Source organism: Tachypleus tridentatus, chromosome 10, assembly GCF_004210375.1.
Source record: "Tachypleus tridentatus isolate NWPU-2018 chromosome 10, ASM421037v1, whole genome shotgun sequence".
Classification (NCBI taxonomy): domain Eukaryota; kingdom Metazoa; phylum Arthropoda; class Merostomata; order Xiphosura; family Limulidae; genus Tachypleus; species Tachypleus tridentatus.
The window spans coordinates 91690176-91705386 of NC_134834.1; the positions used below are offsets into that span (position 1 = coordinate 91690176).

The 15211-nt window shown below is 34.6% G+C and overlaps 1 protein-coding gene and 1 pseudogene across 2 annotated transcripts in view; both read right to left on the reverse strand.

The window, feature by feature from the left end:
• Positions 1–8492, reverse strand: part of LOC143229854 (sulfotransferase 1C2A-like) — a 28374-nt gene extending 19882 nt beyond the window's left edge. The window contains exon 1 of the mRNA XM_076462692.1: positions 8388–8492. The gene's annotated coding sequence lies outside the window, so the exon portion shown is untranslated. The remainder of the gene's footprint in view (positions 1–8387) is intronic.
• Positions 3466–15004, reverse strand: LOC143228400 (uncharacterized; annotated as a pseudogene). Its single transcript, XR_013015326.1, has 4 exons — positions 14914–15004; positions 11909–12780; positions 11735–11751; positions 3466–4778 (listed from the first exon to the last, which is right to left on the reverse strand). The product of XR_013015326.1 is annotated as an uncharacterized LOC143228400 (transcript).
• Positions 15005–15211: the final 207 nt, after the last annotated feature.

The window sequence follows — 15211 nt, forward strand, 5'->3', positions numbered from 1 at the left end:
CTTAAGAATAGAATGTTCCTTTAATTTAAGCGTTCTTCCATTTTTCTAACAGTCAATCTGACAAAAGTGCTCTCACGTGTTGGTCAGTAGGATTCGTAGATAGCACGTGACTGTTGAGAAGTTCTGAATTCTCAAGAAAGGTCTGAATACACAATGGTAGTGAACTTGTGGAACAAACTCTGATTATGGTGTTTAGTATTTTATTCAAAATTTATGACATCACCACCTTAGTAATGTTTCTTGATAATGAGTTAAGTTTTAAACAGATTTTATTCTGAATTCACAGGAACTCACGATACGATGTGCACAAGACAGGATACATTTCACAAAGTTTTCATTGAAGTGAAGTGGAAGAAACTGTTAAAGTGGATGTACACTTTTGTGAAGTTCAGCTTATAATAACGACCTACACTATGAGGTTGTTGTTTATGTCAAAAGAAGTTTGAACATGCTTCTGTTGGCGTCCACAGGTGAACATAATTTTAACATATCTGTTGTTCGAATATCTTACAAATTTCACTACTTGATTTTCATTTTTAAACATTATAAATATGTCATCAACATAGCCAGGATAAATATGTGGTGTGAAGAACGTAAAACAATCCCTTAATCAACTACTCTCATGAAAGGACATGAAGCTAAACTCTAATAGACGGTTCATACAATTCAGCATTGAACTGAAGAACAGAGTGTTTCGTAGAAAATTCCATCAGTTATCTGAAATATTATTTACCTAGTTCGTTAACAAATTCCTGGTACATCTAGGAAAAAGCTAATGAACAGACATCCAATATGTAGACTGTTTATTGGATGAAATTTTCCCTATTTGCTTATCTTAGACACGATAAATTGATCATAGTTTGAGATGCAGTGACGTAGCTAGTTCATATTCAACATAGGTTGTAGATTACGAATTAGGAGTGCTTCCTTTTTCAGTATCCATTCACCTTTCCTTCAGTCTATTATTCTGAAGTGTTCACTGTTTGGTTTTTCTCACACTCATTCATCTGACGGTTGTAAATTTCAGAATTATTTAAAGAGCTGTCATGACTATTCTCCTTTATTTTAGCTCCGGCACTGTATTCCAAACTATCAACTCATCGTCCCTGTGTTGGACGAAAAGTAAAAAATTTGTCCATCAAGAAAGTGTAAATATCTTCTAAAATAAACAATATTACTCATACTAACAGTTGAAAAGGAATCCTAAACTTCAACTCGCTTCTCAAAGATTAATATCTCGTACATATATTCACCAAGTCCAAGAAAAGAAATAAAGAAGGGATTATGATCCCTTTCACTTAACATAAATAGTAACACTAGAAACATTTTATTACTTCTGTTACAGTTCTGTCCGTCATTAGATAACAATGGACAAACAAGATTTTCTTTTAGCTCGAATTTAAGTTTACTTATAACGATTCAACCCAGAAAATGAACCACACCATCTAAAATATAACAGCAACCATAAACCATTGAAAGTTTAAACCTTTTCATGAAATACGTTATTTTTTAAAAACGTCTAATGTAACCATTTTCAATTAAGAAACCACAAACCACTGAAACTGCAAACCTTTTCAGTGAATATGTTATTTCTTCACCACGTCGAAGATAACCGTTTTCAGTCAAGAACAATTCAGCAAAATCAGTTTCAAGACTGGGCAATAAACATCTCCATGAAACTTGAAATTTTCACAATTATCCGAAAAATCAAAGTTGTCGTTCACTGATAATTATTAAAAGGTATTAAAAATTATTTTAAATTTCGCGCAAAACTACACGAGGGCTATTTGAATTAAATGTGATCCCAATCAAAATGATATTCAAAGTAACTGGTAAAGCCAAGAATGAGAAGACGTGTTTAAAAATTATTTAATCCTTTAAATAAAACCTAGATTGATGAAACAGTTATTGAAACGTTATTTGTAATTTAATTTATTGTACTTTTCCCAATTGGTTTGCAGATTGAAGAAGTTTGTGAACTTTTAAAATGTAAATTTACATACTCATCAAAAGAGGAAACAAATAATATTGACATGATATTGTTGTGAAGCATCTGAAATCTACTTTACATGCTGAAAACTATTTTTACTTAATTATCCAGCCAGTACTAGACTACGTAACGTTTACGCGTAAAATAACCATTCAAACATGAGCCAAAACTTCAAAGATACACGCCAGGATACACGAAGAATATCTGCGCTAGTCGTCAATAATTTAGCAGTTTAAAACTGGAGGGAAGGTAGCTAGTCATCACCACCAACTACTCTTTTACCAACAAATAGTTGGAATGACCCTCTCATTATAACGCCTCCATGGCTGAAAGGACGCACGTTTTGGGAGACGAACTCGCGACCCTCGAATTAGGAGTCGAATGCCTTAACCACCTGACCATACCGGGCCTCAATATTTTGTACACTAACACTTTAGTTTGTCACTGGTATTTAGGATCCTTAATACGCAATTTTGCGTGTCGCTGGTTCGAAAATCTTTCAACGAACCAATTCATCCTTGTAACTATGGGAGCGTTTATGTGACCATCAATTTCACTATTCATTGGTAAAATAGTGATCCAAGAGTTGGCAATGATCGGTGTTGAAAATCTGACTTTCCTATACTTTATCACCTTTGAATTTGGCGAAATTCAAAATAAGCTCAACAAAACTTGTCACTTGTAACTCAATAACAATAATCTTTATGGGTAAGTTTGGATTCGAGAAAAAACCAACAACAAAACCTTATGTTACTGATAAAAACTGAACAAGAATTAATAAAACGTCTAGTTTAAACAATAAGAAATACGCCTCTTTAATTAAACACTGTCGTCTTGTTCTCTCAATATTTCGATATTATAAATTGAGATTCCAGGTGTGGTTTTCACTTTATACCTTCTTCGACTCTTGACTCAAACAATGCCACTACTTCGTCTTCAGGTTACCGTGTGAAATCGCATGTTGTTGTTGCTGTTTTGTAGTTTTGATTTCCTATTTCTAATACAGTAACAATAATTAAGAAACGTTACAGTTATTTAAATATATAGATTATGATGTCTATACATCTCTTCCTGTCTAGCGAACAACGCTTTTATTGTGAATTTCGCACAAAGCTACACGAGAGCTGTCTACGCTAGTGTCCCTAATTTAGCAGTGTAAGACTAGAGGGAAGGCAGCTACTTATCACCACCCACCGCCAACTCTTGGATTACTCTTTTACCAACGAATAGTAGGATGGACCATCATATTATACGCCCTAATGGCTGGGAGGGCCAGCATATTTGGTGCTACCGGGATTCGAACCCGCGACCCTCAAATTACGAGTCGAACGCCTTAACTCACTTGGCCATGACGAACCGCGAACAACGCACCCACACAAACAGGATAAAAGTTGTAAAAATAATAATATTGTCGAATATTTCCCTCAGAATAAGAATTACAGAAAATGTAAGCGTCTTAATAAATTCAAACAAAATTATACCAACTAGAAATAAAAATTTATTATTTCAATGCACAGTCCCTGTAATTTTACACATCTTCTGAAAACTCAAAATACAATAAGAGAAGATGCTTTTATTAGAGGCAGTATCTATATTTTACTTTTTTATACACTAACTTAGAATTTCTTATGCAAATTATACTGAAGACTTGCATTTCTTTCATATATTTTTAATAGTTGCTCACAAAAATATTTCAAAGCCGTTAGCTCTTAAAATGAAAATTAGAAAAAACAAAATCATTATTAATATTTCTAAATATCAAGTATAGTATATGAAAAATACGCAATTTTATTATTGTGAAAATTAATACATTATACGCACGATTTTTTATTTTAAAATGTCTGGCCAGAATTCAGGAATTTCAGTTCCTTTAAATTTCTCAATACATTTTCTTTTCAGTCGTTCTCTTTGTTTTTGGGTAAAGTGATTTTTCCAATCACCGACAATACCTTTTCTAACAAAGGTAAATTCCGACTGTGGTTTAAAGTTAATGCTTTTCATGTACCTAAGAACGTGCTTTAGTCCTTCTGGAATGTTTTCGTTATCTATCTCTTCATCACTATGTACTGATCCAAAAAAGCTCCCAAAGTGTTTGTTGGTAGATTTCTTCATGTACTCAACAGAAGTCTGACGAATTATGTTCTCCATCATTTGTTCATCCTTCACTAACATGTCTTCGTACTCTTGACCCAGAAACTTAGCGATTTTTAAAACAGCAGCTCTGGTGTCAGCTTTTATTTTCTCATAGACAAGAAAGAGCACATTAGAATCATTTCTATGTTCATACCAGGACAGAAGATGGTCGAAGTAGTCCCCAAATTCAGTTTCGCCGTTGATGAAAATCTCAAAAAAGTCTTCAAATGTTCCATCAGAGTATTGATATATTGGCAATGTTCTGCTGTGGTGAAAAAGAGAAACGCAGCAGTCGAAGGGATTCCTTGTTACGTAGATGTATTTGGCTTGAAGAGAATAAGGCTGCATATTAAACGGAAGGTGAGTTTTGATAGCTCCAGGTCGAGGCATTGTTTCTACAATACCAGTTCCTGTAAGTTCCATAAAAGGACTTAGCCTTTGAAACTCTTCAAAACTCTCTGGTGGTAGCCCTCTTTTTTAAAATGTTGATTACAATATGTTGTACCCAAGTTGTTCCACATTTAGGAAAAGTCACAATAAACACATCATTATCCTTTGGTTTATAACGGAGAGAATCTCGAAGGCATTTTGGTGAAAACGCTTTGGGAATTATCAGTCCTTCGACTTCTTGGTAGTCGGGACCCTTAGGCATTGTCTTTTATTTCGAACGAACCTGAGGAATGCATATTGTATTTTTATTAATAAAGGCAAAACCACCAGAATTATTTGTAATAAAAATATAATAAAACATTTTTTTTTGAAATCGGTATGTATTCTATGATTATAAAATTGTTCTTCGTCTTAATGAAGAAACATAATTGTCTGAAATTAAGAACAAAACAACACAATGGGCTATTTGTGCTCTGTCCGCCGGAAGTATCGAAATCTGGTGTCTAGCGTTGTAAGTTCATGACTTTCCGCTGTGATACTGGCGGTGGGGGAAGATATATAAATATTAGCATTTTAATTATTTCAGTTCCTTAGATATTCTATTCTCGACCCAGTTACATGACAATAATATCAAGACAAATATTATTTTGCAGCTGAAGATATTTAATTGAAGTAATTGTGTTTTTTCATCGTTAAACTTAAACATGAGCGCAGATAGCCCTCGAGTAACTTTGCTCTAATTTCAAAAACAACCGTAAAATGGAGTAAATGAAAAAATATCATAATAACATGTATTTGACTGTTTTGTTTTGAACTTCTCGTGAAGCTAGCTTCACTCGGACTATCTCCACAAGCCGACACTGGTGTGGAATTGCAAGACTACAGGGAAGGTAGGTAGTCATCACTACCCACCGCCAGCTCTTGTGCTACTTTTTCATCGACGAATAGTGGTATTGATTGTTACTTTACAACGACTCCACAGCTGATAGAGCGAACATATTTGTTCGCGACCTCCAGTTTTCTAGTCGAGTGCCTCAACAACATGGCCGTGTCGGAACGAATCTATCTGAAGAATTTTAACGTCGTAAACTCGTACAACAATCGTATTATTAAAAAAAACTAAAAAAAAACGTACATCGTAAGAAAGTAAGATAAATTTAAAATCTTAACAGATCCAAGCTATATAATAAAATAAGAAGAAAAATTGAAAGATAATTAAAATACGCTCATTTATGAGAGAACGGTGGCTTAAGTGTAAACACTAAGCTTGTGTTTAACCCTAATTTCAATGAAAAAGTACTGCCAGTCCATAAACTCGTCAAAGACGTCGTTTACCGTTCGTTCTCAAAGCATTAATTTGTTCCACGTTATTTAGTATTGATAACCATTCGAATAATAGAAATCAACGTTGTTCTTTGCTGATAATAAATTATTCGATTCCAGGACTAACGTTAGCGAGAGATTACTTACCTTAAAATAATAATACCGACTACTGATCACGTTTAAAGTTTACTTTAGATTTAGTTTCATTATAAATCTCAAACTTCCCTCCTTCCTCATACACTTACGCGCGAAAAAAAACAGATTCAAACACATATACAAAGTTAAACTGGAGTTAAAACCGTTTAATCCTTAAAAGATGCTATTAAGATTCCATAAGATATTTTGAAAAGACGTGAAAAGGTAAATAAATAATTTGTAAGTAGGTGGCGTTAAAATTACTATGGAAACATTGTGCTATAAAATAACGAAATTTGAAAATTGCCACTGTAATTCTCATAGCGCGTTATATCGGTTTTAATGCAAACTGGTAATCACACCAAATTTTAAAATAAAACCCATACAATATGATGTTGATCATAAACAATTGAAGGAAGCATTCTGGTAGGTAAAACTTATAATTGGATTACTGTCCGATAGTCAGAGGATAAAGGGATGTTCATAAATGTTATGCTTCGTATGTGCAGTTCCCTGTGGCACAGCGGTGTGCCAGCGGACTTATACCATTAGATTCCAAGTTTCGACACCTGTGATAGTGCAGAACACATCGCCAATTGTGTAGCTTTGTGCTTAATTTCAAACAAGAACAACAGTGTATCCGACAATAAACAAGTTTTCTGAAATTCAGTAATGTGGGTCGCGAAGATATTTTCACAAGAGTAACATTATATTTTTAGGTACATAATGATACATTTGTTCAGTTCGTCTTCAGGTTAGTGAGGAAAGTTCTTCCTTCTAGATGCGCCGGTCAAATCAAGTAAGATATTTATTATTGTTTTTGTGAGAGGACTAAAGGCTGCTTCATTTTGATTCATATTGTGTCCAGTTTCTATTTCTTTAACTTTTCGATTGTTTGTTTTTTGGAATTTCGCACAAAGCTACTCGAGGACTATCTGTTATAGCCGTCCCTAATTTAGCAGTGTAAGACTAGAGGGAAGGCAGCTAGTTATCACCACCCACCGCCAACTCTTGGGCTACTCTTTTACCAACGAATAGTGGGATTGACCGCCACTTTATAACGCCCTCACGGCTGGGAGGGAGAGCATGTTTGGCGCGATTCGGGCGCAAACCCGCGACACTCAGATCACGAAGCGCACGCCTTAACGCGCTAGACCATGCAGGCCCTTTAACTTTTCGAACTCAAAATGCATTTTCGATAGAACCACTTATTATTCTGTGGAACTTGTTTGTTTTTTAATTTGCACAAAGCGACACGAGGGCTATCTGCGCTAGCCGTCCTTATTTTAGCACTTTGGCTACTCTTTTACACGAACTGTCACATTATAACACCCTCACGGTTGAATGGGTGAGCATGTTTGATGTGACAAAGACTCGAACCCTTGATCACCTGGCCATTCCCGATATTTCCTCGAGTACTCTTGATGGAGATTTGCGCCGCAGATAATAATGTCGACATCTCTTCTTTTGATAACATGTATACGATGCACCATAGCAGTTTATATAATGCCCGTTATTTGGGCTTCATGCAGTCCCAAACTGTCGGGACTCGATTCGTAATTTGAGAGTGGCGGGTTCGAATTCCTATTACACCAAAAATGCTTGGCCTTTCAGCCGTAGGGGCAATGTAATGTGATGGTCAATCCAACTATTTGTTGGTAAAAGAGTAGCCAAATAATTGGCGGTGGGTGTTGATGACTAGCTGCCTTCCCTCTAGTCTTACACTGTTAAATTAGGAACGGCTAGTGCAGATAGCCCTCGTTTAGCTTAACGAGAAATTGAAAACAAACAAATTTCAATAATAAACTCTGATCGCAAAGTGATAATCGATTCCTATTGCTGGACTTCCCAGTGTCACGACGGTATATCTGCGGACTTATAACGTTAGAATCCAGGTTTCAACACCCGTGGTTGGCAAAGCACAGATAACCCATTTTGTATTTTTCTGTTTCATTACAAATAACAACATCTAACGTGATTACAACAATTAGTTACAAAAACAGTAAAAGTTTGAAATTTATTTTTCTAGACTAGTGTTTTGGAAACTTTACGGGCTATGTTTTTTATAGGCCCGGCATGGCCTAGCGCGTAAAGCGTGCGACTCATAATCCGCGGGTTCGCGCCCGCGTCGCGCTAAACATGCTTGCCCTCCCAGACGTGGGGGTGTATAAGTGACGGTCAATCCCACTATTCGTTGGTAAAAGAGTAGCCCAAGAGTTGGCGGTGGGTGGTGATAACTAGCTGCCTTCCCTCTAGTCTTACACTGCTAAATTAGGGACAGCTAGCATAGATAGCCCTCGAGTAGCTTTGTGCGAAATTCCCAAACAAAATCTTTTTTTATAGATAATTATTTTAGAGTCGAGTTTCAAATTGTATTTCAATAACTTAACTAAAAATATATTAGGCCTTACCTTACCTTTAACTTTACAGAGAACTTCAATTTCAGTGTTCTTCATACGACGCCTTTTACTCTTATCAACGAGGTCGAACTATCATAAGAACCTGTAAGCATGTTTATTCAAGATAAATCACGTGATTGTCTTTCCTGATTTATTTTACCACTTGGGCATAGACGAAAATGACTATATATCAGCCTCTTCAGTTTCAAGATTTCACTTATCTGTTTCTTTGGCAAGTTTCCAAACGTTACCCACGTAAAAAATTTACTTGGAAAAGCTTTGTGTTTATTAGCTAATCAGGTACTGCACAAAAAACACATAAAGATATTCCAGTTATCGTTTTTTATTCTACATGTGTGCTCGTCAAATCCTTGGTAGCAACTGATGTTCAGGTTTGTAATTGTTAGTTAAAACGTCATTGCAAAGTAAGAGAATGGTACAATTTTTGCCTGTGATTGTTAAAACAAACGATGCCGTTTCTTTAAGAAATTCTTCGAGTTTCAGCAAACTTATAAAAGCTAAGATATATGAACTTGACAAAACAACATTTATGTGTGTGTGTGAACATTTTCACAAACAACTCTCAGTATTGAGGGATATTAAAACCACAAGTTAAAGAAATTACTTAAGACAACATGTGATGGTCTGTATTAAATCCATCTGTGTTACAGTAGTTTGAATTTTTTTTCCTGTTTACTTATGAAAGCTTTTATTGACTAATTACGGATTCTAAAATGGTACACTTAACAATTCATTGACTTTAATATTGGGCTTGGAATGGCTTGATAATTAGAGTGTTTGACTTTAAATATATGGGTGCCAATCACGTTACTAGACATGCTCGTTCTTTATACCACTGGGGCATTATCACTTGACACACAATACCACTTTTCTTTGGAAAAGTTTGTTTGTTTGTGTTTTGAATTTCGCACAAAGCTACTCGAGAGCTGTCTGTGCTAGTAGTCCCTAATTTAGCAGTGTAAGACTAGAGGGAAGGCAGCTAGTCATCACCACCAACCACCAACTCTTGGACTACTCTTTTACCAACGAATAGCGCGACTGACCATAAAATTATAACGCTTTCACGGCTGAAAGGGCGAGCATATTTGTTGCGACCTGTATTCGAACCTGCGACCCTCAGAATACGATTCGCACGCCTTAATATATGGGAAGCCTCAAGGTCCTTGAAATAAGACGAGAATGTTGAAAATACACAAATCGCTTAATTTTATAACTTGAATAACTTCTTTTATCGAAGTAAATAAAGCCGTTACTTAATTAATCCAAATATTTACAACAGAAATTTTGAAACCATTTTAAAGTGTTAGGAAAAAATTAGGTATTTAATGCTTGTGTGCCCTTTCGAAAAAATAAAAAGGAAATGGTTCATATTGATTATAATTTATGAAATCATGAATTTCAGGCCAATATTAATTCCTTAGTATCTTCAGTTCTTATTGTTTTTATAATTTCGAATGAGCTAGTTTGTGGTCATTTGGTCTGTATAAATTAACAGCTTTACACACTGTAGATGGTTCGGAATGGCCAGATGGTTGAGGCACTTGACTCGTAATTTGATGGTAGCGGATTCATATCCCCATCGCACCAAACATGCTCATCCTTTCAGCCGTAGGGACGTTATATAGTGACGATTAATTCCACTATTCGTTGGTCTTACACTGCTGAATTATGGGCAGTAATAAAATGTCAGCATCACTTTGTGTCATTGATTAAACTATTCTGCTTCGAGCTCCTGGTGAGGAAAATTTGTATGTTATCGAATACAATACAAGAACTAATTATACCGCCCATTTAAATTACTTTTTCAACAATAACTAAGGTTTGCAATGAAAAGTAAAAGGTTACTAAAAGGTCTCAAGTGAATTACTCACGCATGGAACGTTATATTTAAGAAAATATATAAAGAGGTGCACATGGGAAATTTCTATTTCAACTATATTTCTACAAATATTATCACAGGTTAAAAACATGTAACATGTCATAACTTTACTCCAACGTTTATTGCTACAATCACGAATTTATCCGTAACCCTGTAAAGTACGACTGTAGCTTTTTTAGTCCTTGTGACAGGTGTCAGTTTTAGGAGTTTCAAACATCATCAAATTTATCAAAGTGTTTTGTGGTGTTTATCTTAACTGTGAGTTTTGAGACAGTTTGCTATCAGGGCTACTGAGCATATTTGATATACAACAAAATTTTCATTTCTTATCCTCTGTCTTAAATTTATCAGAAGAGTTGTTTACTGTTTCTCTTTCGCCAAACCGATAAGCAAGTTTGCTTCTGAAGTTATTGTTTTTTCTAAATTAAAGCCGTGTTTATTCGATTCAGTTTATTAATTTACTCTTCGTTTATTGTTGTAAATCCTGCAATAAAGACGTTATTAAATATTTTAGTATTGTACATTGTGCATCGTTTCCTCTCCCATCACTTTTTCTAGATGTTTATTTTTGGACTTAGCGCAAAACTACTCGAGGGCTATTTTAAAATTCTGAAACTGTAATAAACCCTTTGATCTCTCACAGCGAGCATCATCCATTTTAACTTATAGAAAGAATTTCGTGAAATTGAACAAATAATCAATACAGTAAAAAGTTACTTGAGTTAAAAAATCTTCAGAGACGTTAAGAAATGGAGAATAATTTGATTTTCGCGCGAAGCTACACGAAGGCTATTTTCGCTAGCCGCCCATAATTTATCAGTTTGAAGAAGCTGGTGGGAAATCAGCTAGTCATCACCACCTAACTGCTAACTCTTGGTTCACTTTTTTACCAACGTCACTTTATAACGCCTCCACGGCTGGGAAAGCGACCAAGTTTGGTGCGATCGGGACTAGAACCCGCGATCCTCGGATTACGTATTGAACGCTTTAACACACTTTGCCATGCCGGTCCCCTTTTTTTACGTAAATTCTTAGTCATATTATTGTTAGCGAATTTTAATTGAATGTGAGTTCATCATTTTTCAATCAGAACCTCACAAACGTACAATGGATTTCTTTTAAATAGGTTATATATCTTATATATTGATACCAAAATATAAAAACATAAAACACACAACAGACAAGAAAAATATACTAACATAATTACTCCTTTTTATTTTTATAAAAAATATGTATTTTTGTATGCTTGATTCACAATTTAAAATCTACGCTGCAGTTTAGCAAAAAGCAATATGAAATTGGCATTATATGTAATTAAGGATCCTTTCAAACCTAGTTACATTTCATTGGCACAATCTAACATTCGATAATAATAGCATTTTCAAAACAGAGACATACTAAAATTTCATGAGATCTTGTAATCATATGATAATTGTAAAATGAAGACTCAATATTATAGCATACCATAATATTACGGTAACCTGCTACATAATGAATATTTTATACTTAATTTTCCAGAACGTCATAAAACAATTCTGGCCAAATATTAGGGATATCTGTTCCCTTTGTCTTTTCATCAAATTTTGCCTTCAAACGTTTTGACTGATCTTTAGAGAAATGATTCTTCCAGTCACCCACAACTCCTTTTCGAATAAAAAGGGAATTCTTTCGGCTGTGGTGCCTTCACACGTTCAACATATTCCTGAAGTAACTTTATTGCTTCATGAACAGGAAAATTTTGATCTTTTTGTGTTTCTTCTTTATTTTGTTTGTGACAAAACCCATTAAAATGTTTGTTGACGTGATTTCTCATGTATTCTACACTTGTCTGATATAGTATTTTCTTCAACAAGTTAGCGTCATTTTCAAGCATATCTAAATATTCCTGCCCTAGAAACTTGGCAATATTTAGCACTGCAGCTTCATGATTTGCTTTCATTTCTTCGTAAACAAGGAATAAAACGTTTGGAAGGTTTCGATGTTCATAAAGTGAAAGAAGATGATCGAAGTAGTCTCCCCCAGTCATTTTCTCCATTCAGAAAAATTTCAAAATATTCATCAAAGGTTCCCTCTGAGAACTGATAGTTTGGAAACGTTTTAGTGTGATGGTAAAATGAAACGCAACAATCTTTTGGATTTCGAATAACTAAGATGTATTTTGCTTTCGCAGAATAAGGTTTTACGTGAAATGGAAGATGCGTTTTGATAGTCCCAGGTCGAAGCATGAGTTCAATACCTTCCTTTCCAAAAAAATCTATTATAGGACATCGAAGGTTGTATTCTTTCAGACTTGTCAATGGTTTTCCTTTGGTCAAGATATTGTGCACAATATATTGTGTCCAAGTTGTTCCAGATTTTGGAAATGTCAGAATAATGATGTCGTCATCTCTTGGCTCGTATTGGATGGCTTCTTCTAAAAATTTGGGGGTAAAGCCTCCGCCAAGTCTGACATTGTTAACATCTTGATAAGCTGGCATTTTTCTAATTGTGTACATGTTGATTGAACCTTTCTATAAACAGAGTAAGGAAATAATAAGAACATGTAAATCAGCCGATATAAAGTTCCTGTACAATAACTTATATTTAGACTTCATTTTTACATTGTTTACACGTTTTTAGATAAGAAATTTCGACAGTGATAATTATTGTACTAAATGGAATTGTAACCACTATAAAATGTATTTGGATGCATACATGCGAAGACCAGGTGAGATCTGTTGGGTAAATCGTTATAACCAGTGATATATTAAAATAAAATTTGAGTGAACGAACTAGAAGACGTAAAATTTTTATACTTTATATTAATAAAGCTTTAAAAAGAAGTTGACACAATGTGGATGTTTGAGCACACATATGATAATTAGGCCACTTATGGACAAAAAGGGTACTAGTACGTTCCCTATATAAGAGAATGCAATATAACTATGAAAGGACTAATGTGTGGAAAAATAGGCGTGAGTCACAACTTGAAAGTTCAACGCATACCTCAAACAGCTGATGAATAAAACGGGTATTCTGATTATTGGATACCAAAACTACGCTTCAAGACTATTGTCAAAACACATAGCCATAAAATATAATATGACCGGACCTTGCGACTTAAAGAGCCTTAGAAACCGTCTTAATTTAGTATTCACTCTGTTTTAGTATTTGGAGCAGATTCGGATATCTTCAAAACAATGTCTTTTATACTGAACCAGGTCCTTCTTCGTAGGTTTGTCTTCTTTCTAAAATATATTTCGCGATAAAATTTTTGACAAGATACAACTTTACCCAACACAATTAACTCAACTAAATGTTAAATGTAATTTAACTAAATATTAAGATACAATAAAGGAAGTAATAAAGGTTTATCAATAGACAATAACTTGTGATTAAAATTGGGAGAGCTATGTAGATTGCTGCTGGAAACTTATTTGTTCAAACTTATAAAAAATGAAATGTCTCATTTTTCTTTCGAATTTCTTTTGATTAATATAATTTATTACCGCTAACCATGGAAATCTAGTTTTATTGTTTACAGCGCAAAAAGTTGTTGTATTCGACACTTGTCATTACCAGAGCGCATTTAAACAATTTTGTAACTTTGCACTTCAAAATAAACAATGAAAAACATTATAACTGGTGTAATACAAAATATATTTTACATTATTGTTAATATAATTCTCTGTCAATAATATTTTACATTGTTGACTTAGTATACACATTTAGAACTAATACATATTTTTTCAAAGTTGACTAAATTTCTTGAGGTATTATGACGATAATGGTCGAAAATTGGTTAAGAACGAGAGCACCTAGTGATATATTAATACACTCTAAACATTACACGTGTTAGTTTTCCTGTGTGTTTTGTATATAACGGTATGTAATTATTGTTCGTTTGTTACTGTTCGAAAATTTATTTGACCCATCACAAACCTAAACTACGACAAGTACAGATACAGTAGCAATTAAAACGAACGCTGCTGTTTCGTTATAGTAAGAGAAATCACATATAACATAAACACAGTCTCCAAAAATGTAATTAGCAAAACTGACGGATCTTTTCCATACACTCCAAGATTGTGTCTCTGTACCAAAATAGACGATTTCAGCTCTGTCAGCCATATTTCGTAAATAGCCTTCTCTGTTGCCAGTTTTGCTACTTCTGTGAACGTTTCCTTGTGTGGTTGTGTGAGGGACATTGTCCATAGGACAAAGGGAGCCAATCTGGGGACTATGTTATCGGATCATCGACACAATGTCAAGCGTCAGTGTAGCTGGCCAACAAATGGATGAAAATCGAATACTGACTCTCTATTTTGAGGCTCATAAACGGAACACATGGAGATGTATGTATTGAGACCAATGATGTGTGACGAAAACCCTCATATACGAGCCCCACATTTAGCGCGTACCGCTTCTGTCTTGTCGTTAAATTTATAACTCATCACATAGATTTCTGACACCCTAGAAAACTAAAGACGAGAATTTGAATATTGTGAAACGTTTAATGAATAAATGGTATTATTAGACACACGTTTTACTTTAATATTAAATTAAGTTTTCCGAAGAAATTAATCCATTACTAAGTTAGTGATAATTTAAGTTTTGTGATCTACAAACAGAGAAACTGTATCATAACATAAAGAGCTCATTACCTTTTAGTTGTAAAAATATAACTCCGTCTTCACCTGCTCTCGTCAGTGATCTTGTGATCAATTAGGTAAAGGACGCACTGTATTTATTTTTCTAATAAGCACAAAAGATTACATTATTTTAAGAAATCTCAATAAAAAATAAATGATATAGAAGACTTTGCTCCCTGTCTTGAGAGTTATTTTACATCCCTCTAACCTTAACGGAGTTGATAACAATATACTTTGACGGACTCTCGCTTTAGTTCGGTTCGTATCAACCTTTCGCACGAATATCTCACGGCACCGATGTGAGCCTGAT